Source organism: Cupressus sempervirens, chromosome 10 (genome assembly GCF_028749045.1).
Source record: "Cupressus sempervirens isolate cs-2001-9-10 chromosome 10, ASM2874904v1, whole genome shotgun sequence".
Taxonomy (NCBI): Eukaryota; Viridiplantae; Streptophyta; class Pinopsida; order Cupressales; family Cupressaceae; genus Cupressus; species Cupressus sempervirens.
The window spans coordinates 132,086,039-132,113,281 of NC_143127.1; positions in this window are offsets into that span (position 1 = coordinate 132,086,039).

Consider the following 27,243-nt stretch of genomic DNA (forward strand, 5'->3'; position numbering starts at 1 on the left):
CATTGTTGGAGTATATTGAAACTTTGGGATCGATGACTTGTAGTGCCTCTCATGGTTGCAGTCTATACATTGTTATGTTTACATTTGAGATGACCTGAGGGCCGAATGTTATACTTTGATTTCCAGTATCATAGATGTTAGATTACTATGTTTTTCAATTGATCATATCTGCATGATGATTTTTTTTTGAGATGGCAGTATGTTTTATGATGATATATGGTTATCTAATCTTTGGACATATCTTTGATTACATTTCATGTTGGATTTAATGCTATGGTTATTTACTTTATTATTGCTATGTTATGCTTTATGCAAATGTGAGTGATGTAAATGGATTAATTTAGTATGATTAAATAAATGGTTAAATTAGTTTATTTAATGCAATTATTGCTTCAGCTATGTTATTATGTGTAGTTGCACTTGATCATGTGTTTTAGTATGCAACATTTATATCTCCGGCAGTGACACATGGAGTTGGTGATTCAGTTGTTGATATCTAGCCAATGTTGTCCCTGTATGCTTGATGTATCTTGTTTTATTGTTTAAATTAAACCTTCCAATCATTTAATTAAATCTAGACTCATTTTCATTATGTGATTAGACCTGTGAGTGTGTCTTTGCATTTTAGAGGTTTGTAGTTGTCACGCAAGTTGTTAAGCAATTTTATGATTTTTGTTTAAGGGAATTTTGGGCTTTAATTGATTTAATTTAATTTCTAATAGCTTTGTTGTAGATGAATTCTAATTACTTAGAATAGCCTATTTTCGTTTGGGTTGATTCAAGGTTTAACTAGGTTACCTGGTTATTTACCCTAATCCATTATTCACTCAAAAAGTGAATAAGTATCTATAAAGGAATTTTAATTCCTCACTTCTCACTTCGGAAATAAGAAAATTGAGAGCAATTTCCAAATCTTCTTCTTTAGGATTGTGTTTCTATTTGTTGTAGGAGCTATGGGCATGGGATCTTTGCGAGATCGATCTTGTTGGATCCAACTTGGGAAGACCTTGGTTTCCCATGACTTTCGATAGCTTACACGAGTTATTTATTTTATTGTGTTGATTCTCGTTTCTATGCAGAGGATGTTAGGTAGGGCTCTCTCATTTTTATGTTTCAACTTCATTTTTGCTTCCATTTCTGGTAGTTTTATGTTAGGAGGCTAAGAACTAGTATTCCCCTCTTTTTCTAATTATTGGTTCTGCTCGGTTGGTCAGGTATGAACATTTCCTCAATTTTCAAGGTGAGGGTTTGAGGTTTTGCATTGTTATGTTGGTCATTTTTGTATGTGGTGTTCAAACCCAAATTTTACTGGATTTTTGTGGCTTATTCATCCTTGGGGTGGATGGGTTTTATTTTCGTTGATTTTTGTCAATGTTGGTTTTTGTGAGGTTTTTACCTTGATTTGCATGTTGCCCAATTTTCTTTGACTATCCAGTTGGCAGTTTGGGATGTTACACGTAGGGGATGGCTAGGGCCTTCGAGGTCTCATGATACTATTACAGTTGGGAGGAACTACACAAGAGTTTAGTTGGTTTTGTACATTGTGATGTTTCTTTTAGTACATTTTCTTATACTATTATGGCTTAGATGGTTAATTGTGTTTCTGTCATGCTTCTCTTGTGTTTGAGTGTCCAAGCCTCAATTTTTGGATTCGGTACTCCCTAATGTGGAGGTTGTAACTTTCTATTTTATCCCCCCTGAATGTTCATTGGAATGTTTCTTGCATTTCATAGGCGACAATGTTCTAGCATTGAGTGATACTTGTAAAGTATCGCATGCCTGAAGAAGAAATATTGTGCAATACTAGAAAGTATCTCACACCCAAGGGAATTCTATCATGCGATACTGGAAAGTATTGCACACCCATTGGAGAAATGGCATACAATACTAGAAGATTAATTCACGACCATAAAAACATTATCACCCAGACCTTGAAAGCATTGCACACCCATTGAAGAAATGTCGTACGATACTAGTAAAGTATTGCTTAGGCTCTATGGATGTATCACTTGGGTCTATGAGGAAACATGCTCAGGAAACTAGCAGGCACTTTTTGACTTAACTAGAAGGCTGAGAAACAATTGGATACCCTTTATGAAGTTCTCAAACCCTAGTTTTTGACCTTTCAAATTTGGGATGTTTTAGATTCGAATGCATTTTGTGACTTCTGTAATTTATCATTTTTGGTCAGTAGTGACATTTGGAGATCCATTAGTGTTTGGATGTTTGTTTAGTTTTTCATTGTGATATTTGTGATCCTTGCATGTTGATTGTCATGTGCATCAATACTTTTAAAAATAAAATAAAAATCCTTGGCTTTTATTTATCCTTCTTCCAAGGATCTCCGGGCGGGGCATTACATGACTGCTGAGTAAAATGTGAGTGCTCTGGGTACCGCCGACTATAACTATTCAATGCTCCTTCCTTATTTCCAATTGATATATGTTATTTTTTATTAATATCAATATCTGATATTTTAATTTTGTATATAGAGATGATTCTCCTTCATTCATAATTATTAATATAGTAGAATGTCCTCTCCTATTAGCACTTCTTGGTCTTGGTTTATTGTTCACTATTTGATTAGTCAATTATTTCTTTTCTGCATTTCTGCTTCTGATCTTTTTTGTGATATGTGGTGCTCAAAGATTATTCACTGATATTCATTTTTCTAAGAGATTGTTCACTAATGTTTGCTGATGATTGTTTTTCAGAGTCAATTTAATGGATTGTTCATCGGTGTTCATTGATGTTTGTTAATGTTCATTTCCATGTACATCTTATTGAGAAACACCTATAATCGATATTGTTTTTTAACAATAAATCTATTGGAAACTTGTTTGTTTCCTTTGTCACTCAATTTATTTGGAAGTTTATTGCCTTCACTCTGCTCTCTTTTTTCGCAGGAAGTGATTTTTTTTGAAGATTGCTCACTGCCTCACTCTCTAAAGTTAGTTTTTAATATTAACTAAGTCTTAAATTTATTTAAAATTCAAATTTTAATATTAATAAATTTAAATTTATTTTATTTTAATTTTAATTAATGTTTAATATTGTTAAATTTAGTTGTTTGGTAAATGATTAGATTAAATATTCATAAGTATAAAATTTAGTTTTAATCAAATTGAAATATTTTTCTATAAGAGTTTTAAATTGTCAATTAGAGTGTTATAATTTAATTATTATTTAATATTATTAGATTATATATATATATATATATATATATATATATATATATATATAAGTAAAAAAATTAGTTTTAATCAAATTGAAATATTTTCTTTAAGAGTTTTAAACTATCAATTAGAGTGTTTTTTAATTGGTAAAAGGCCTAGGCCCTGATAACTTATTAATTGAGTTTGCAATAAATTAGACTAAGTCCTTGTTGAGAGCGCATAAACTCACAACTCCTCTAGGACTTATTTCATTTTGGGAGATTATAATAATTATTTCATTACATAATCCTTCCTTGTCTATCCTTGTTTGATTTCAAGCTTCGATCCTTATTTTGAGCATTTTGAATGTTTGAATCGATGTATCCTCAACATGATTGATCAATTTGTTTTATCCTGCATAACTCAGTCACTTGGCCAAGATCAATGTTAGTCCATTTAATACCAAAATCATTCTTGGAATGATATACATAAGTCAATGAATGAGTCTTATAAAACATTATCCTATGTATAAATCATTAGTCATTTAGAGCATCATTGGGTAATTAAGATTTATTTTGTTAAACTTGATTAATTATTTAAATTAGAGTGGTTTGATCATTTTTAACAAGTATTTCTACTCCATCTACCTCTGAATTTTCTAGGGAGTCAGCTTCCTTATTTCCTTCTCTATAGATGTGTTGAATGTGGATTTCATCTAATTTTTCTATTAATATTAGAGCATGCTCAAATTTGGAATTGAGCTGGCAATTTGGAGTTCCTTGTTTTCTTATTGTGTTTACCATGATTTGAGAATCTCCTTCAATGACAAATTTCCTAATCCCTAGATCCAAACTAAGGTGTAAACCTTTAATTAAAGCTTTCACTTCAGAAACATTATTTGAGGCTTTCCCTATGAATTTAGCACGTTTGACTTCCCACTCTTGATTAAAAGTGTGAATGATGCATTTTATCCTTGCATTCCCAGGATTACCTCTTGAAGCACCATCAAAGTTTAATTTTTCACATCCGTTAGGTGGTAGACTTCATTTGTAATTTGATCTTGCTTGTTTGTCAACTTTAGCATAAATCATGGGAGGATTAATCAAAATTTTCAAAATTTTCCTTATTTCTGCATCCCAGTCTGAAAATGTTCCTTCTTCTTTAACTAAGTTTTTATGTTTGTTGTTAATGTTTTCTATGATGCAAGCCTCAACTTTATTCAAGAAAGAAGGGATTGACAATTCCTCATTAATGAAAATTCTATAATTTCTTTCCTTCTTACTTTCCCATAGTAAAATTGATGGGGAAGCCTTCCAAAGGCTATTATATATTTTGGAAAATCTATTTTCAGGCCAGCCTTTGAGATGGTCCCAGAGATTATTAGGGAGAGTCATTTTCCAATTGAGTTTGTTGCATAACCAAAAATTGACATGTTTTGGCAAAGGGACAATTAAATAATAGATGATCTAGTGATTTTGAGTTATTTTTACATAATCAACATCTCAAAGGCCCTTCAAAAGCTATCTTCGTAAATCTATTTGTAGTTAAAATCCTATTCTCAATTGTTGTCCATAAATACATACCTACTTTTGGCAAGCAAGTTGAATCCCAACATAGATCTAAAGGGATTTCTATTGCATCTCATCTTTGGAATTTAATAATTAACTCGTACCCTATTTTAACTCTGTATTTCCCGTCCTTGGAGGCTCCCCAAATAATTTTATCTTTTCTATCTTTATGATTTTCTATTCTTTAATTTATGAAGAGATTATATTGCATTTTTTCATTTTCTAATAGGTTTGTGTCTGCAACTGATTTCCATTCATATTTTATTGATTGTTCTAAACAAGTGATTGTTTGATTATTATAGATTGATTTACCCCAAAGATTAGTCAACATATTTTTAATTCTCAATGGGATATTCAAATTCTCAAGGGTTGGAATACCATCCCAAGAATCTTCCCAAAACAAAGTATTTTGCCCATCACCTATATCCCATGTTAAGTTTTCACTAATAAGGTGTCAACATTGCATCATAAGGTTCTAGGTTTTGGATCTCTTTAGGGATTGATAGTTTAAAAAGTGAATATTGGATCTACTGATGATATATATTTATGATAAAGTATTTTAGCCCATTTACTTTCTTTCTAATGGAGCATTCTCCATACTAGTTTTGCCCCAATGCTTCATTTTGCCAACTTAAATTTTAAATTCCTAGACCTCCTACTTGTTTAGGTCTACATATATTATCCCATTTGATAAGTGCTTGTTTTTTCTTATCCTCTAACTCATTCCAAAAGAAATTTCTCAGCTTTTTATCTAATTTATTTTTAACTCCTTTAGGTAGAGGTGTTGACATTGTAGTCAAGTTTGTTATTAGTGACACACACTTATTCAGATAGCCATTAGCTACCAAGCTTATTGTATTGTTAATAGTGTTAACCAAGTATTTTAGACTTTATCAAGTTCTATAGTTGCTACGGAGTTCAAGGAACAATATTCAATTTGCGTTGAGCAGTTTCTACCAAGTTGGTGATTATCAGTGTAAATCGAGCTTCTTAGTGTTGACCAAGTTCCTCAATGCAAACTGAGTTGTGCAGTGCTTACCGAGTTTGTAGTTATAGTGATGTGAATCTAGTGTTGAATAAGCCACTCAGTGTTAACCAAGTGATTTAGTTCATACTAAGCTAGTACTAATAGCATTGACTTCAAGCTATACAATGTGAATCAAGTGGTTTGGTTTATATGCAAGTTTCACAGTATTCACCGAGTCACTAGTACATACCAAGTTCAGACTTCTTGGAAGTGATCAGTATGGACCAAGATTCTATGTCTACCAAATGCATGATGATGTGGAGCATTGACAGTGGATGTCGAGTATCAGAACCTCATCGAGTTAGTCTTCAGAACCTGAGTTCCTGTAGTTGGGCCAACTTTGTGTATTTTGTGTAAACTTGTATTGTAGAGGACTTTGATGATTTGTAAATTGGATTGGTATATATGTAATGTATTGTATCACATCCAAACATGATATGATATGAGTATGATGCAAATTTGAAGAGCATAAGTGTGAAGTAAAAGGCTATAACAATATAAGGAGCAGCAAAGATTTATCTATCACAGCAAGGTGTTGCAAGAAAATTGGGACAAGACAATGGCATTGATTCTAAAGGTACATTTTGATTTCTTGTCACATTTTGGCATTACTATATAGAATACACCTTTGGCATTTATGTCAAAAAGGGGGAGATGATATATATAACATATGTTAAGGGGGAGAAGATGTAAATGTATATAACATGTAAAGCATATTGTAAAAAGGGGAAGAAGATGTGATGTATAAAAGATGAGATGATGCATAAAATGTGTAAAGTATATTGTATATATATGAATGGGGGAGTAGCATCATATTATATACTTGTACAAATATTTAGAATAACATCTCTTACAAAAGCAATTTTGAAAAATCTCAAAAATAGAATACTCTACCGAGTTGAAGACACAGTTTGAAAAATAAAGATTGTTTGAAACTTTTTGAGAATTCAGTTTTGATTGATAAGTGTTTTTATCACTAATGCCAAAGGGGGAGATTGTTGAAATTACAGTCAAGTTTGTTATTAGTGACACACACTTATTTAGATAGCCATCAACTACTAAGCTTATTACATGGTTAATAATGTTAACTAAGTATTTTAGACATTATCGAGTTCTACAGTTGCTACCAAGTTCAAGGAACAATATTTAGTTTGCACTGAGAATTTTCTACTAGGTTGGTAATTATCAGTGTAAATCGAGCTTCTTAGTGTTTACCAAGTTCCTCAGTGCAAACTAAGTTGTGCAGTGCTTACTGAGTTTGCAGTTATAGTAATGTGAATCCAGTGTTGACCGAGCCACTCAGTGTTAACCAAGTGATTCAATTTATACCAAGCTTGTAGTAATAGCATTGACCAAGCTATGTAGTATGAATCAAGTGATACAGTTTATATGCCAAGTTTAGCAGTATTCATTAAGTCACCAGTGCAGACTGAGTTCAGACTATTTGGAAGTGATCAATGGATCAAGCTTCTACATCTACCAAATGCATTATAGTGTCGAGCATTGACAGTGGATTTCGAGTATAAGAACATCACCGAGTTAGTCTTCAGAACCTGACTTCCTGCAGATGGGCCGATTTTGTGTATTTTGTGTCAACTTGTATTGTAGCCGACTTTGATGATTTGTAAATTGGATTGGTATATATGTAATGTATTGTATTACATCCAAACATGATATGATATGAGTATGATGTGAATTTGAAGAGCAAAAATGTGAAGTAAAAGGCTACAATAGTATAAAGAGCAACAAATATTTATCTATCACAACAAGTTGATCATTACACTCAAAGGAATCTCATTAAACAAATCAAGTTGTAGATCAGAGATCAACCATTGGTTCATACTAACAGGTGGAACAGTTAAATCCTTTCACAAGGTAGACTTAGTAGTCTTTTGTAAATCTCTTTACCAAGTTCATACTTCATTATATGTTTGTAAATCCTTTTGCAAGGTGGACCTAGCAGTCCTTATTGCTCCTAACAAGGCAGATCATCAGAAGTGATCATTGTAAGCCTTAACAGGCCAACTTTATACTATAGTACTAAAGCTTGTGGGTATCATCCCCACCCCAGTTTTACTTTCTATTTGAAAGGTTTATGGGTCACCATATTGTATGTCAAAATGTTATGAATGTTTTAATGATTACATTTTTCATGCATTTAATTAGATTAGAATAAACATGAAGGATTTTTTAATTTTTTAATTTTATCGGTAAATGGTCGAAGCCTATGATTATATTAATTTTAAAAAAATAAAAATATATTAGAGTATCTTTGTTCAAATGGGCACTGGTAGGAAAGAACGGAGAAGAAAACCTCCAGTCTTGCCTAGGACCATAGTCCTTTATTATTACATTATTAAAAGGGGCATACCCCAATTACCAATTTTTAATTTTTTTTGTTGAATATAATATAAATTCCTAATTCCTTCTTTGAATTATATGAGCTCTAATGATCTCTATAATGATCATTTGAATTCTTCAGTGTCTAAGACGAGAGTGATTGCTTCAAACAGATCTATATATACTTTATAGTTGACTCTTCTTTGCAATTATGGATGGAGTGATAACACTTGGCCAATATACTTTATAGTTGACTCTTGTTTGCAATCATGGATGGAGTGATAACACCTAGCTAATCTATTGATTAGTAATGCAACTCAATATGAATGTTAGTACTATTAATTAAAAACATCGATTTAGATTTCCTAAATTGCTAGGTGGAGATTCCAATGTTTCTTTCCTTTAACATTATGTCAAAGATTACTAATTAGTAGTACAATTTAAGAATGTTCTTACTTAAATTCTAACATAATATCCACCTATATTACAAACTTGATCCTAACAGTGTTGAATAGTTTAAGATTTTGTCAGTTAATCTGAATCCCTATTAAAATCTTTTTTTATTTAAAAGCCTTATACTTAGATCTAAGGTTGTGGCTTCAATCTGATGATCAATAGTTTCCTAACGGCTAATAGAATCATGCCCTTACATGTCAATTTAATGCCAGATCAATTAGCATATTATGAATTTGTATACTTTAGAATTGAGTCTATAGTATCCTATACTAACAAATTATGCTTACACCAGCTTTTGAATATCAACTAACCCCTTGTTAAATGGTTTAAATCTGTAGACACTACTCAATTTTGAACCTAAGATTAGTGTAAATCATGAACATCTCTCACGTTTTGATATCAAGAACTCTATTGCATCTAAATAATTAACCCAAAGAAACAGGGCCTATTTATCTAGCCAATTCATAATGCAAATAAGTCATCCTTGAAAGTTTTAGCCATGTCGATAAATCAAAAAAAAAATTCTAATGATGAAAAAATCAAGAAATAAGCCCAACACATTGATGGAGATAATAATATTATATGAATTTATAGTGTCCAATATTTAAAGAAATGGCTTTTGAAAGAAGGAAGAGCCCAAGCTTCTAAAAACTTTTACCAAACTATAAAACCTAACTCTATAATACATCTAAGCACAAAATCCATAAAAACCCTGAGTATAATGGGTTGACTATATCAAAAAAGAGCAAAATATTGTCCATGACATAAAACCAGACACCAGCATATGCCCTAACAAAAGTCTAGTAAACCAAAAATATAAATGTCTGGTTAAATTAATTGCAAACTTATCAGAGTAAGTAGCCTTCAAAACAACATAACCCTAACCCACAAACCTAAGAAGATGTAACCTCAGAGTCCTAAACTGAACCACCCTCCATACATATATTAGGATAAATGAACAATAACACTCCAAGGGACTCTAACCAAATTAAACTATCCTTTTCTAGAACACCATGATAATTTTCGCTATGTCCTTGGGATTCTATGTTTGAAAGTTCGACGAAAATTTGAATGTGCTCTTTTCCCTGCTGGATTTTTCCATGTCGGAATACAAAATTCCAAAGCTTCCAAGTTATCAAACTCCACTCTTGGGTGAAATAGGAATTGAAAAATGTCGAGGTAATTCCTAAGCTAGACCTTTCTATTTTCATCAAGGATCCCTCTCCATCTAAGGAGGAAGTGAATACTTGCTTCCATTTTCAGCCACTCTTACAAAAATAGGTCATTCTCTCAGATAACTAGAGATGTGCATCTCAGTATAATGGCCAATTTGAAACTCCTTGAGAGATATGCCATATAAGCTCTAGTAGGGGAATCCTAAGCTTATCATCTATGCTCCTAATAGCTTCTTCAAGCCCTACACACCAAGTTGGGTTGAAAATATTATAACATAGTCATATGCTTTCCCACTTCTCCACTTTGGCTCTAGCTAGACAACCTATAAAGGAGTTGACAATGTCGTTGTTGGTCCTCCATGAGAAGTTGTAATTAAAAACACCCTCCCCTAAGACAAACATGACTGCAATCCTAATCATATTATCTACCGAGTTTAAGAGGCGATTCCATCTTTCTGGTTTTACATTGCCTCTAAAAGCCATGGTACGAACCTCTGAGGCATGAAATAGGATCACATTTGTTTCCATTCTAATAATGAAGCTAAAATAGACTTAGCATGGATCAGAAAATATGCATCATAAATACCTGGCTGATATAAATAAAAACCAAAACTCATTTGAAGGATCCAAAAGCAACTAGATTGTTTGCCATCATTGCTTGATGTCAGCTAGATGATACCGAATAAATCTTTAATAAGATTTAACCTAGTGTCACATAATGATGATAAGAGCATGGGAGGCATAAAGCCCTGAACGTATTAATAAACCCATGCCTTTGAGTAATAAATTAGAAATACAAATTAGTAGATATGATTTTCTAATTCCTAATTCATGCATAAAGTTCCTTTTCTAGATGTTCAAGTTATTCTCTAACTATTTTATTTTTTTTATTTTTTAAAAAACCTTTCTTTTTTTATTAATTATTTTCATATTGCCTTTAATTCTTTCAAATTCTTGATTAGTAGCTAAAATTTTCTCCCACTATCCCTTTGATAACTATGTGGGTCAAATGTTCCAATGACTATAAGTCACATTCAGCTAAATATATAGATTTAACATATGTATATTCTTGAGCCAACCTTTGTACCCTTATAGAAATAGATATCTAAAGGTAATGTGGATGTATCCTTAAGCTTTGACTACTCCTCCGAATCTAATTTCACTAAAAGAATAGTTTTTCCTAATCCCTTTATATTAGTATGGCTATTCAATTCCTATTTACATTATTAGTCCTCGTATATTTAAATATTTTCAGCATCAGCACCCTTATTTGCTAGTTGATCTTCCTTTTTGTTACCTTACCGAAAGATATGAAGAATCTAAATATCTTCAAAGTGGTCTAGAATATTTAGTACTTCTTCTAGTTTAGAGTTTAAAACCCAATTAGGCATCATTCTTTTCCTGATGGCATTTAGTAAAATCTATAAAACTCTTTCAATAATAAGTTTTGATAAACCTAGAGCTAGGCAAATTTGGAGACCTTCTCGCAAAGCTTCTAGTTTAACAAGGTTGTTAGTGGTTGATTCTATGGATTTATCCCTTTCGGTGATCCACCTACCAGAATCATTATTTATTATACATCCTATTCTAGCAGTACCAAGATTACCTCTTGAGGCTCCATCAAAATTTGATTTGGTCCACCCAATCAGTGGTGGGATCCATCTATATTTGTCCCTCGCCTCTTTATTCTTCTTTTTATACATAAGAAAAGGATTAATTAGGTTTTTCTAATTCTTTTTCATTAATTCATCCCATAATGAAAAATGATCCTTCCTCTTTCTGGGTTTTCCTCAAGTGAGCATTTAAAGTTTCAACTATACACACCTCGATTTTTTTAATAATCTCATCTTTTGTCATGTCCTTGTCATGAAATATTCTTCTATTCATTTCTTTCCATATTTCCCACATAAGGATAGATGGACTTATATTCCATAATTTTTTGTATATATATTTCCTATTATCTATTGGCCAGCCCTTAAGAAAATCATCCAAGGATCCTGGCATGGGACAGTCCAACCCGGCATTTGTCCGAGCCAATACCAACAATATTGAGTATATGGACATCTATATAAGATATGATCAGTATTTTCATTGTCATGCTTACATAGCACACACCTTGATGGCCCCTCAATACTCATCTTACCGAGTCTATCAACAATTAGGATCCTATTCTAAGATTCCATCCACAAAAAGAATCTTGTCGTTGGCAGACAAGATGAATCCCAACATAGTTTAAGTGGGATGTCCACTTTTTCCCATCTTTAGGAATGTGTGATAACTTTGTATCCATTTTTAATACTATAGCTACCTTCTTTTGATGTTGCCCAAATGAGTTTGCCATTTCTCTCTAACTGCTTTATTTATTTTTTTATGAATGATTTTTTTGTATGCTTTTTTTTTACTGTTGGTTCTACGTCTATATTCTCCACAAATTTCCATTCCCATCTTATAATTCCATTAAAAAAAATTTTAGTTTTATAATTTTTGACCTTACTTTGCCAAAGTTTAACTACTCTTTGAAGCTAGTATGGATCCCCATACTATCTACTGAGGGATAACCATCCCATGAATCCTCCTAGAAGAGAGCTTCATCGTGAGATATTTACTAATAAGGGTTCTGTTTTTTGCTATAAAATTCTAACTTTCAAATCCTTTAGGGAGGGTCCTCATTCTAAACATGGAATAGGGATCATCTGCATTAAGGTATTTTTTATACATAATTTTAGCCCATTTATGATCCCTTTCTACAAAGAGACACCAAGTAAGTTTAGCCTGTAATGTTTTATTTTGCCAACTTAAGTTTTTGATACCTAAGCCTCCTAATTCCTTTGGCTTACATAAATTTTCCCATTTAATAAGTGCCATTTTTTTCTATTTGTTAGTTTCATTCCAGACAAAACTTCTAATTTTTTTCTCAGGCTTCTTATTGATATTTTTTTATAAGGGTAAGCAAGAAAGGGGATAAGTTGGGAGGGCAGATAAAATTGCTTTGATCTCGGTAACTTTACTTGCTTTAGTAAGCCATTGATCTTTCTACCCTCCTATCCTTTTATCCATTCTCTCAAGAATATTATGCCATCCTTTGTTAGTTTTACTACCTTTTTCTATCTCTATTCCTAAGTATTTACATGGGAATGTACCTCATTTATACCCCATAATGTTACAAATCTGTTTTTCTATTTTAGGTTTGGTGTTAATGAAGATTATTTCTAATTTTTCTGCATTCACTTTTTGACCTGAAGCTTCCATATATTGTTGAATAATCGTCTTAATGTTTAAGGTCTCGTTTATTGTGCTTTCTCATGGTAAAATGGTATCATTTGCATATTGTTGATGGGTTATATTAGCAACATTCTCGGTAATAGTAATTCCCCTGATTTTTCCATCATAGTATGCTTTTGTAATAGCTCTACCAAAGGATTCTACCATGATAATGTATAGGAAAAGGGACAGTAGATCTCCTTGTCTTAAACCTCTAGATGTGTCAAAAAAGCCTTCGAGGTTCCTATTAATGAGAATTGATGTTTTAGATGAAAATATGCATTGATAGATACAATTTATCCATTGGTGAGAGAATTTGAAAGCTTCTAAGGTTTTACATAAAAACCTCCAATTAACCATATCATATGCTTTCTAAATATCCAGTTTCATAAACATGCTTGCCTTTTTATTCTTATTGGCTGAGTGTAATGTTTCCTGAATAATGAGTATCCTGTCTAGTATTGATCTTCCTGGTAAAACCTATTTGTTCTTGTTAGTGTAAATAATTAATTATTATTACACTTTACTTAAGTTTACATAGGTTAAATGCATTATTTTATTGTTTATCATATAGACACCTAGGAGTATGCGTAGTTATATGAGTTGTCTTGTTGACAACATAGGAGTTTGCATATTCATCTAAGTTGTCATGTAGAAAACATAGTTGTTTGCACTCTAATTAAGCACATGGTGTCTACAACATCTCTTTACAAGATACACCTATGTAAGCTTATCCTCTCATCATCGTACTAACTTCTATGATCAATGGAGGATAATCCACTCTTGGTGGACATGTGCTTAGTTGTGAGGCTTATCACATTGTTGACTCCTAGTCATTCTAGATGCCTTTATATACTGGCACTTCTAGTGTGTATACACATATGATATTCTCATTATTGTTATTCTGATCATCGATTATTGGTCCGTATTGTGCTAGTGCTTGAGCTTCTTGATCTTGGTGTTATTTTTTCCTAAGGAAAATTCTTACAGTTCTTCTAATATAGGCTTAGGAAGAAATTCTTTCATTTTCTTAGCTAAAATTTTGGGCAGGATTTTATAGATGGTGTTGCAAAGAGCTATAGGTCTAAAATCTCCTAGATTTTTGGGATCAACTTTTTTGGGTATCAACTTAAGAAAGGTATAATTAATTTTTGATAATAATGATCCACCATTTCTTGATGTCTCAATGGCTTTCCAAAGATCAATTTTAATAATATCTCAACACTTTTGATAGAAGAAGACTTGGAAACTATCTAGTCCTAGAGAGCTATCTGGATTCATGTTGAATAACATTGATATGACTTCTTCCAAAGATATGGGTGAGTTTAATGCTTTATTATCTTCTATTGAGATCACTTTTGGTATAGTTTCCAACATTTTTGTTTGAGCTATCATGTTCAAACTCGTAAAATTATTTAATAAATTCTTTAAATGATCTACAACAATCTTTGATATACTATCAGAAGTCTTAGTGATAGCACTTGAAGCACTTTTAATTTTACTAATTTTGCTTTTAACTCTATTGATTAGCATGCTATTCTTCTAGCCATTTCTCTCTTGATTTTTGCCTCCAAAAGACTTCTTCCTTTGCTAGAATGTTTTCCTATTTAACAAGGAGTTCTTTTTCTAGAAAGAAGTTTTCATTGTTCATACCTTCTTTAATTACTTCTATGTTTAATTTCTTTAAACTTTCTTCTATGTCTAGCTTCTCTTTAAATATATTGTTGAAATATTCTTTGTTCCAATTCAATATATTTTATTTAAGTGTTTTCATCTTAGATACAAATATATACATTTTGGAACCTTTAAAATTGCCTTGATTCCACCATTCTCTAATGAGATCAGTAAAAAAATTTGTCTAAAAACCACTTTTTTCGCATTTAAAAGGGTCTCTGGTAGGTTTATGAGGTTCAGTAAATTAAATCCTGATCGGATAGTGATTTGATCCTACTATTGGTAGGATTGAGGCTTGAATATCAAAATCTATTCCTCTTAGTTCTTCTTTGAGAAAGAACCTATCCAATTTCTCAATAATATATGAGAAATCTTTCCTTCTATTATTCCAAGTGTGCTTACCATTATTAATAGGGATATCAACTAGGTTATTAAGGTCTATCCATTTTATAAATTCCAAAGATGCTTGGGGAATTTGCTAGATTCCTCCAATTTTTTCATCTCTCAATGATATATGAGAAATCTTTCCTTCTATTATTCCAAGTGTACTTACCATTATTAATAGGGATATCAACTAGGTTATTAAGGTCTATCCATTTTATAAATTCGAAAGATGCTTGGGGAATTTGCTGGATTCCTCCAATTTTTTCATCTATATTCGTGATAGTATTGAAATCTCCACCTATAAGAATAAGTTCATTGCTATGATTTTTTATAAATAGACTTATCTCTTCCCATAACGATTTTTTATCCTTGTTATGGATTAGGCCATAGATGTTTAATAGAATTAACTATAAGTTAGTCTTTTTTCTTTTAATTATGTTGCTCATCCATGAATTGTTTGAATTTATAATATTTATATTTACTTTCCAAGGATTCCAAATCATTCCTATTCCCCCTAATGCTATAACTATAAGTTAGTCTTTATGCTTTTAATTCTATTTTTCATCCATTAATTGTTTGAATTTATAATATTTATATTTACTTTCCTAGGATTCCAAATCATTCCTAATCCCCCTAATGCACCTCTAGATTAATGTAATTTGATGTTCCAGCTACCTAATTTCTTTCCTAGCTTAATTCCTTCTTCCTTGTTCAGTTTTGTTTCTTGTAACATTATAATTTCATAATCAAATTGTTTTAAATTGTGTTTTAGTAAATGTTTCTAGGTGCATTTAAACCCCTAGCATTCTAGGTAGTGATCTTCATGCTGATATGGGAAGTTCTTCCCCTTCCCAGGTTTAAGTAACTAACTTATCTTTTGTTGTTCTTTTTCCTACCCATTTGCTTCTCTTAGTTCCTTCAAAGACTTCCTTTTTTGGCTTTCTAACTGCCATATTTAGGGGTGGTTATCCCTTCTTGATTCATTAGAATACCTAAATGTTCTATCTTCACTTGTGTATTTACTACACTTTTTGATTTCTTACACCCTTTCATATCTATCTCTTCATTTTCTAATTCTATCATTATCTAGTCAGCAAGATTTATCTGATCATCTGTACTCATATTAACTGTTAAATCTGGTGTATTCCCTTTTCTACCCACATCTGTAACATCTGCTTGTCCTAAGTATATTCTATCTTTGATTGACTGTTCCACTTTAATATTCTTATCTTCATCATCAATGATTAACAAATCTCTTCTTAAATCTTCAAAAGTGTATTTATCTCCTCCTAGCTTCAAAACTTGCTAAATTAGTTATTCTTTTTGTGCATCACTCCTTTTATCAATATTATCGTGGTTAAAAAGGTGTATCAATTCATCTATTAATTGTTCCAAGTTTTCTTTCAGAGGTTCATCTGACATTGACATTTTTAGATTATCATTCTCTAACAACTCATTATTCAGGAAGTTGTGAAAATCTTGTATTGGTATTCCTTTTATCTTACTCTGATCATTCTTTCTTCCAAAGTCCACTGAGGTTATTATTTGGAGATTCTTGTGTTGTATTTGGTGTCTGCCAAAATTTGGTACACTTCTTGACTACCTCTTTGTTGGCTTCTATGGTTTCATTTATAGACTCTACTTTTTTGTAGCAATGGGGTCTCTAATACTTCTTTTGTGTGTTTATCCTTACTACTCTTAGGTGATGCAACATAGAAGAGACCTTCATTTTCAATTTCTTCAAGAGTGTTGGTAAAGTTATCCAAAATATTTTTTTCCTGGGACCTGGGTTCTTTCCTTGATGCTTTTTCTTTCCAACCAATTTCTTCTGTCACCTTCACTGTTTGAGCTTTTTTTGTTACTTTTTATTCCTTCTATATTTGTTTGTTGTCTTTTGCATCCTAATATAAGTTGCTTAAGTTCTTCTTTTACTCCATCTCTTCTATTGATACTTTTATTACTTTGTTCTTCATAGGTTGGTTCATTTCCCTAATATGGATTAGTGTCTTTGTTTTGTTTTATATCTGATAGATCAATCATTTCTTTACTATTATCTGATATTGAGGCCTTTCCTTTTGCTTTATTTTGTACTTCCTTTTCTTCCATTTCTTGTAGATTTTCTATAATTTATTTCTAATCTTTGTCTCTGCTATATGTGATTTTAGTTATGACTATTGTTTTTTCTTTACTTGTTTTACCAACTTCCAACTCTGCAAATATTTTCCTTGCTGTAAGATGACTGCACTTCCCCTTAAATTCTTTTCTATTCCTTATGCACATCATAGGGAAGATGTCTTTACGCTCAGAGGTTGGTTGCATAGTTTTACAAGTGATCTTTCTTTCATTATTTAATCTAATTATTTTAGAGATTTTGCCTTCAAATCTATGAGGATTTAAGTTATAGATAGATTTGTTGGTTATTACCTTAATAGGTTGAAATTTAGGAGTATTAATCTCATAGTTAATGAAAAATTTAATGTTATTATAGTATTTGTATGTAGTGTCTATTCCTATCAGGTTCCCCATTGATGAACCTATATTCCTGAGAATCTTTTTATGCAAAAGTTCTGGTGGGAGCAAATGAATTGAAACCCAAGTTGGAATGAAAAAGTTTAACAATTCTTCCTTAAAATATATAACCCATTCTAAAAATTTGATAGCATAACCATTAAAATAGAAAATAGAGGTAAAGAGAAAATATTTTTTGACATTTTCATCCCTACACTAAACGAACATAACTCTTTCAGAATGGTGAGATATACTTACCTAGTTTTGATAGAAATGTTGGAGCTAATTAATTAGATTGATCATATCTTTTTTTAACCTATTACATAGTGCAAAAACACTAAAATTCTTGCATTCATGCCACTGCTCCTCACTATTTGGATTGCCGGTGATCTATTCTTTAGCTTTAATAGTGGATTGAGCAATCTTTTGAAGTTGATTGAGGTATAGAGATGGAGAATTAGGCAAAATATTCCTACATTGAGGGGGAATATATGTTTTTGGAAGGTTATGAGAGGGTTTGGACTTTGTGGATTCAAGCTTATAAATATGTGCTTCAATGCTCTAGTAGAAAAGGATGTATCGGTTGTTTCTGGTGTGAATACGCTCTAGGGTTTTGGACATTCCTTTGATATCTTGGAATAGACTTCCTACCTTCAAAACTATGTTTGTTATTAAGTGCATAATTCATGTTGTTAAACTCTGCTCTACTTGCCATATTAGCTTCCATCACAGTCTAGGGTTTTTACTATAAAGCTTTTCATTATTTGGAATGAAAACCACAACTGGCAAACATATAATGGAGCAATAGTTTGAAGCAGAAGGATAAGCAAAGAGTGGTGTGAACAGTGATGTGGATGAATTTTTCACTTTGCTGGAATGATTCAAAATTTAATTGCTTTTACTATTTTATTTAATAGAGGGTTGAATACACATAAAGGATTAATTGGTAAATGAATATTCAGTTTTATTAGTTACTGATTCATCCCTTCTCTCTCAGTAACTTAGTCTATCATATATATTTCCAACAAGAGGGAGGCACAACATCTAATAGGTTGGAATAGCCGATAATACTAATTTTATTTTGGTTGCTCTTCATGCATTTGTTAACCATCTACCTTTCCAATTTTTCATTTTTCTATCTAATTTCTCTAGTTAGGAAGCCAAGATTTAGTCTCCCTAAAGAATTTTTCAAGTTGTAATCCTAGATACTGCAAGGGAAAGAACCTTTCTTAAATCCCATTAGTTGACATATTCTATCTTCTAGATTTGGTGAAGTATATAAGAAAAAATATTTAGATTTTTCTTCATGAACTTTTTGACCAGAAGCTTCCATATATGTTGTGATGATTCATTTGAAGTTACAAGCTTCTTCCAAGAACATTTCTCTTGGGAGGATGGTATCATCTGCAAATTGGTCATGTGTAATTCTAGACGTACCTCTATAGTTATAGCTCCTTTGATGAGGGACTCTTCTTGAACCTTTTTAATACTTCTTCCAAAGGATTTTTCCATAATGATAAATAGGAAGGGAGGAATCAGATCTCCTTGTCTTATTCCTCTTTAAATATTGAAGAAACCTTTAGGAGATCCATTAATGAGAAGTGATATTTTTGGGGTAGCGAATAGCTAAAAATAAGATTTATCTATTGATGCGAGAAACCAAATCCTTCAAGGGTCTTACACAAGTCGTACACTTTTTGTATGTCTAATTTCATGAGCATACATGATTCTTTGTTTGTTTGGGAAGAGTGATTCACTTCTTGAATAATAATAATAATACCATCTAGAATTGATCTATTAGGCATGAATCTCGTTTGCTCTTCTGACATGAGCTTAGCCAAAACTACTTTGAGTCTATTTACTAGGGCCTTTGTTAGAATTTTATATATGGTGTTGCATAGCGCAATTGGGCAATAATCACCTGATTCTTCATGATTGAATTATTTAGGAATAAAAGCTAAGAAAGTGTTATTAATTTCTACTAATTAAGACCCTGAGTTTCTTGTGGCTTCTATTGCCTTCCATAAATCATCTCCTTATATATCCCAACATTTCTAAAAGAAGAAGGCTTGAAACCCATTTGGTCCTCGTGACTTGTCTTCATTTCGATTAAAAAGAGTGGTTTTGATTTCTTCTTTTGAGAAAGCCTTATTTAAAAATGTGTTATCTTGATTTAACATTAACTTTTGAATGGCATTTAACATGGTGCTTTGTGCTCTTAAGTTTGAATTTTCATAATTGTTGAGAATGCTAGTATAATAATCTACAAATATTCCTACTATATGTTTTGGATCTTCTATAATATCTCCTACTCCATTCTTGATTTTTGATATTTTGTTAACGTTCCTATTATTTATAGTACTATTATGAAAAAAAATTGTATTACAATCATGATTTGATAACCATGTTTGTCTTGATTTATGTCTCCAAAATATTTCATCTCTTGCTAATATGGATTCTTATTTCGATAGTAATTCTTTTTCTTTGATGAATTTACTTTTATCCAGACCTTCTTTTATGATTTTTTCATTAAGTTTTTTCAATTCTTCTAATGTTTCTAATTTGTCTTTTAATATATTGTTAAAATGATTTTCATTCCATCTTAGGATGTTTTCTTTTAATATCTTTAGTTTAGAGATAAAATAGAACATTTTGGATCCTTTAAAGTTTCTCTCTAGCCACCATTGCTTTATGAGTGTCATAAACTTTTCTTCTTGGAACCACATCTTTTTGCATTTAAATAAATTTCTAGAAGTTTTATACTGAGTTGACTTTATAGTCTGACTCGGTAATGATTTGATCCTACATTTGGGAGAATGAAAGATTGAACTAAGTGGTTAAAATCTCTAAGATCCTCTTTGAAGATGAATCTGTCCAGTCTTTTCACAATTTGATAGAAATATTTCCTTCTATTAAACTAGGTATAGAGACCATTCGATGTCGCATAATCAATAAGATTGTCTTTTATGAACCAATTTCTGAAGCCTTTCATAACTTGGGTAGTTACTTGAGAACCTCCTTTTTTTTCTTCTAAATTTAAAATAGCATTAAAGTCCCCACCAATCTGGAATAGGTTTGCGGGATGCCTATTTATAAAGGAACTAATTTCATTTCACAAAGCTTTCTTACTAGTTGTTCGAATAGGTCTATATACATTGATTAAAATAAATTGTAGATCTTGTTTGTAACTTTTAAATCTTCCACTCATCTAATTTTTGTTTGTTGTCCATCTATTGTAATCTACTTTCCTAGGATCCTAAATGATACCAGTACCTCCTAAAGGACCCTAAGATTTTAACAAATTAGATTTCCAAACCCCAAGTTTCTTGCTTAACTTGTCTCTTCTGACTAAGTAAGTTTTGTTTCTTGAATTAATATTAATTCTTATTCAAATAAAGTTAGATTACACTTTAGTAAGTTTTTTTGTTAGGGGCATTTAATCCCCTAACATTCCATGTTGTCACCCTCATTTCCCTAAGGGAAGGCACTTCCCCTTCCCATCTTTCAGAATCTTATGAATCTTTTTTTGATTGTGTGCCTTACCAGTTGTTGCTCTTAACTCAGCAAGCATTTTCCTTCCACTTTTCTTGTTTTATTTTCCACAGCGAGGAGCTTCTATGCCTTCCAAATTGCATGCCAATCTTAGTGAGTCAATATTTTCCTTAACATTGTTTAGACTATGTTCTATTAATTCATCTATAATTTCTTCCCCTTCTTCTCTTATTTCTTTGAAGATCTTGCTACTTAAGTTTGATTTATCCTAAGGAGTCATCTTCTTTATATTTTCTGAATTATGATTGTTTTGGCTTGTGATATCACACTAATTTGGATCAAGATTTTCCTGCACCCCAAATTCTTCCTAGAATTCTTTGGAATTTGTCATATTTTTTTCTTGCGAAAAGATCTCCCTGAAGTTGATTATTTCCTAATTGCTAATATATATGATTCTACTTCCAAAGGGATAACATTCCATTTATATTCTTCTTTTTCCCCTTGATCTTTGTCATTTTTTTTAAATTCAAATGGGTCTTTGCCATCTTGAGGTCTTTGCAAGAATATATAGGCTTTATTTTTAGTTTCTTTAGCTCTTTTCCTAATATTGATATGTCGTGTTTGTGTTAGTCATTCTGATTTCCATAGATTGTGTTCTTGTAGTAAATTGTGTGTCATTATTCTCATAGGAGTTGTAACTGAATTTTCCTCTTTGTTAAAAGATGTGATTATTATTTTAATTTATCAAGCTCGCTTCTTCTTTTATACTTGTGGTTCCTGATATTTTTTCACCCGTTATCTGTGAAATATTCTCTTTATAAGAATTTTTCTTTGGTATATTTGTTTTTTCTAGAGCCACTTTGTTAAAAATTATAATTGGATTTACAATTTCTAATTCTTTTTTTGAGTCTTCTTTGTAGTCTTTGTAGATTCATTTTTCTTGCTTTCTAGATTTGGACTATTAGACTCACTTGTTATGATGTGGAGCCTAATCAGACTCAAAGGATTATTCAGTGCAGTTTCACTCCAAATTATTTCTATGGGGGTTTGGGGGCAGCACCCCTATGGGGTCCTGGGACAACGCCCCTAGTGCCCCCAAACCCAAAAATGCCCTTATATTGTAAAAGGTGTTGGTTGTTATTTTTCCTATTGGATGACTTATTCTAGCCCTAATTTTGTAAGCGGCAAAATCTTGTAGAAAAAGGATTAGGGTTAGGGATTTCATGATGTAATGGTGATATTGTAGCTTCCTGTGGTGGTATTCAGTTGTAAGGCATTGCGGATTGTAATCACTAGATAATAATAATATTGGACTTGTTGTTGGTGGATGTAGCCCAGGGATTGGGTGAACCACGTTAAATCTTTGTGTCTTGTGTTCTCTTTTATGCGATCTACTATTTTTTGGTATTGGTTATATTGTCATGTAACTAAACTATTTCTATCTGAGGTTAATCCTAAAAAGTGGTATCAGAGCTAGATGGTCATCATTTTTTTTAGCCAGACTGTCATCATTTTTTTTAGTGATCCTCTACAAGAAGGTCTCATAGTTGGGTAGGAGTCTCACGATTGACTGGGAGCAATGGAAGACAAGGGTAAGCTTAGGGTTGAAAATTTTAATGTGCAAAAATTTTAGTTATGGAAAATGCAAATGGAGGACTATCTATATCAGAAGGATTTATGAAATCCGTTGGAAGGAAAGACCAAGAATCAGGGATCTATGACAAATTAAAATTGGGATCTTTAAGATAGAAAGGTACTTGGAAGCATTTGATTATGTCTAGCACCATCGATGGCATTTAATATTACAAAAGTGAAGACAACATAAGAGTTGATGCAAACCTTGGTGAAACCGTATGAAAAACCCTCCACTTCAAATAAGATATTTCTCATGAAGTGTTTATTTAATATGAAAATGATAGAAGGTGAATCTATTGCAAATCATTTAAATGAGTTGAATACTATTACTAATTAGTTATCTTCTGTGGGTATCAATTTTGATGAAAAAATTAGGGTTCTCTTGATTTTGTGTTTTTTACCTAAAAGCTAGAATGACTTGGTAATAGTTGTGAGTAATTCTTTTTTTGGGCCTAACACCCTAAAATATGATGATGTGATCGATGTTATTTTGAGTAAGAAAACTCGTAGGAAAACCTTAGGTGGATCTACATTAGGAAGTGCTTTGAATGCACAAAGTAGAGGTAGAGCGATTGAGAGAGGAAATAATTCTAGAAATCATGGGAAATCAAGAGGAAAGTCAAAGGGGAAGAGGTCTCAATCTAGAGGACTGAGAGATTGCTGGTACTATGGGAAATTGGGGCATAAGAAGAAAGATTGTTAGATTTGAAAGAATATTGAAGGAGATAAACCAAAAGGGAATAAGGAGGCAAATGTGATTAGTAACAAATCTGAAGAGGATGCTTTGCTTCATTTTTTAGAAAGTGTTGATGATTCATGGGTTTTAGATTCTGGTGCTTCATTTCATGCTACACCTCATAAAGGTTATTTCATTAATTATGTCCAAGGGGATTTTGGGCTTGTTTATTTAGGGGATAATGAACCCTATCAGATTGTTGGAAAGAGAAAAGTTAAGATTATGTTGCAGAATGGGAATCATAGGCTACTACATGAGGTAAGGCATGTTCCAAGGCTGAGTAAGAATTTAATTTCAGCAGGGAAACTTGGTGATGAGGATTGTGTAATTACTTTTAATGATAAAAATTGGAAGGTTTCAAAAGGTTCCCTTGTAGTAGCAAAAGGTGTGAAAGTGGGCACCTTATATCTTTGTATAGGTCATATTGTTCCTTCTACTTTGATTGTCTTAGAGAAAAATGAATGTTCAGGAACAATTGCTACAGTTGAGCAGGGAGAACAAATAGTTGTTTTAGATTCTGATATAACATTGTTGCACAATAGACTTACGAACATGAGTGAGAAAGGTATGAAATTACTTCATTCAGAGCAAGTTTTACCAAGTTTGATACGTGTCAATATAAATTTTTGTGAAAGTTGTGTGTATGGAAAATAAAAGAGAGTGAGTTTTGTGAAGACTGGAAAGGAAAATAAAAGTGAGAAATTAGAGTTTGTGCATAAATATGTATGGGAACTAGCTCAAGTATCTTCCCATGGCGTCTCTCATTATTATGTTACATTTATTGATGATGCAACTAGAAAAGTATGGGTTTATTTTCTTAGACAAAAATTTGATGTATTTCAAACTTTTAAGAAATAGTAATGCTCAGTTGAAAATGAGACTGGTAAGAAATTAAAATGTCTTAGATCTGATAAAGGTGGTGAGTATTGTAGTCATGAATTTGAAGATTATTACTCCACTAATGGTATTCTTAGATAGAAAATTATTCCAAAGACTCCATGGGAAAATGGGGTGGTTGAACGCATGAATAGGACTATAATGGAGCGTGCAAGAAGCATGAGTTTACATGCAGGGTTTCCCTTAAACATGTGAGTGGAGGCTATCAATACTATTGTATATTTGATTAATAGAGGTCCCAATATTCTAGAGGAAACATGGACTAGTAAGAAGGTGAGTTATTATTTTCTAAAAACCTTCGGTTGTGAAGATTTTTCTCATATAAATTCTAAAAATAGAACCAAGCTAAAAGATAAGTCAAAGAAATGTGTATATGTTGGATATTGCATGAATGAATTTGGTTGTAGGCTTTGGGATTTTGAAAATCATAAAATTTTAAGAAGCAGGGATGTCATATTCAATGCACAAGTGTTGTACAAAAATTTGTTGCAACAACATGAGTAGAAAGAAGATGATTATGTAGTGTTGGATGATACTCCAAAAATTGATGTTACAACAATTCATCATGATCTGCAACAACTGCAACAACAAATACCACATACCCTAGTCAATGTTAGATGGTCAACAAGGATAAGTAGACCTTTAGAAATATTTTCTCCTTTCTTGTATTCTATTTTACTAACTGATGTTGGTGAATTTGAATGTTATGATGAATCTGTGTAGGTGGATACAAAGATTCAGTGAGAGTCTGCAGTGAAAGAAGAAAAGACCCTTTACTAAAAATAAGACATGGGATTTATGCAAGTTGCCTATAGGTAAAATGAATTTACAAAGTAAATGGGTTTACAGGTTGAAAGAAGAGGATGGAGGTTGTAAGAAATGATAATATTGAGCAAGGAACGAGAAACAATCCAAGTAAGTTAAGTGTGAAACAATGTTACCATAAGATAAGCAAACTCCAAGAGCATACACCAAGATGGTTCAACAATGGAGACAAGGATTTATAAGGAGAAAGCAAAGAAAACCCCTTGTGAGTATTATGAATGAAGGTAAATGCCTAGAGAAGAGAGAGAGAGAGTGTTGGAGCAAAAGTAGCTCAATACAATAATATCAAGTGCTAAGAGTGAAGAAGAAAGAAGGAGGAGCATCTCTTATATAGAGATGAGAGAGGAGTTGCATTTGTAACTCCCATTTCTATGAATGCCACATTCATAATAGGTGTGTGCAAAGTGTCACAATCCTCTTAAGGAGGATAAACTAAATAAAGAAATAAACAAGAGTTGTCCTTACATGTGGAATAAAGGACAAACAATGACATGTCCTCCACATGTGTACAAGAGGAAAAACTATATTTAGGGACCCTTGGAATATCCCAATTAATATATCCAAGGAAAGATTAACCTTTCTAACACCCCCCCTTAATCTTTACTTGGGGAGTTTACATCAACGGGTTGTAAACCCAAATTTGTACAATGGAACTGAAATCTCTCTTTAGAAAGTGGTTTGGTTAAAATATCAGCCACTTGATCTTCTCCTTTACAATAAAGAAGAATAATTTTCTTGTCTTCAACTTGTTCTCGAATGAAGTGATGTTGAAGTGAAATATGTTTGGTTCATGCACGATAAACTGGATTCTTTGCCAAGGCAATAGCACTTCGATTGTCACAATGTATAGGTGTAGGTGATTGTTGAGGTAGACCCAAATCATCAAGAAGTCTTCTAATCCATAAAGCTTCCTTAGTTGCATTGGTACAACCTTTGTATTCAGCTTCAGTTGAGCAAAGGGAAATAGAGTGTTCTTTTTTGCTTTTCCAAGAAATTGCACCTGAACCAACAAAGAAACAATAACCACAAGTGGACTTCCCATCATTGGGATCTCCACCTAGATCGGAGTCAGTATAGCCATGTAAAATAAATTCAGAATTTGCATCATAAAATAATCCCACATTAATAGTTCCTTTAATGTACCTTAAGATGCGTTTAGAAACTTTAAAATGAGTTTGTTGAGGTTTAGACATAAATCGAGAAACTAAACCAACACTATAAGCAATATCAGGTCTAGTAAGAGTTAAATAATTTAAACTTCCTACCAACTGTCTATACAAAGTTTCATCAATAAAAGGAGTATTCATATCATTCATTAATTTAGTTCCTAATTCACATGGAATTGAAACATGGTTAGAGTCATTCATCTTAAATTTTTCTAAAAGATCATAAGCATACTTGCTTTGAGAAAGAAAGATACCTTTAGGAGTTTGGAAAATTTGCATACCTGAGAAGTAATGTAAGATACCTAAATCAGTCATCTGAAATTTCTGTTTAAGTTGGAATTTGATATCAAAAATCAAAAGTGAGTATTAGATCATCTACATAAACAATAACAATAATAATGTCATCGTTAGGATGTTTAATATACAAATTTGGATCATTCTGACTTCTAGCAAAACCTTGAGAAATAAAGAAAGAATTAATTTTAGAATACCATTCTCTAGGTGATTGTTTAAGACCATAAATAGATTTGTTCAATTTGCAAACCAGATTTTCACTACCTTTTTTAACAAATCCAGGAGGTTGAGCCATATAGATTTCTTCATGTAAATTACCATTTAAGAAGGCACTTTTAACATCCATTTGATGAATGGGCCAATTCATTTTAGATGCTAAAGCAAGAACTAATTTGATAGTAGGCATCTTAGCAATAGGAGCAAAAGTTTCATTATACTCTAATCCTTCAATTTGTGAAAAACCTCTAGCAACTAGTCTAGCCTTAAATTTACTAATTTCATTATTAGTATTCAATTTTGTTTTGTATAACCATTTACATGAAACTATATTCTTTCCATGAGGTAATTTGACTAAGTCCCAAGTTTGATTAGCAATTAAAGAATCATATTCCTCTTGCATGGCTTTTTGCCAATGAGGTTGAGAGTTAGCT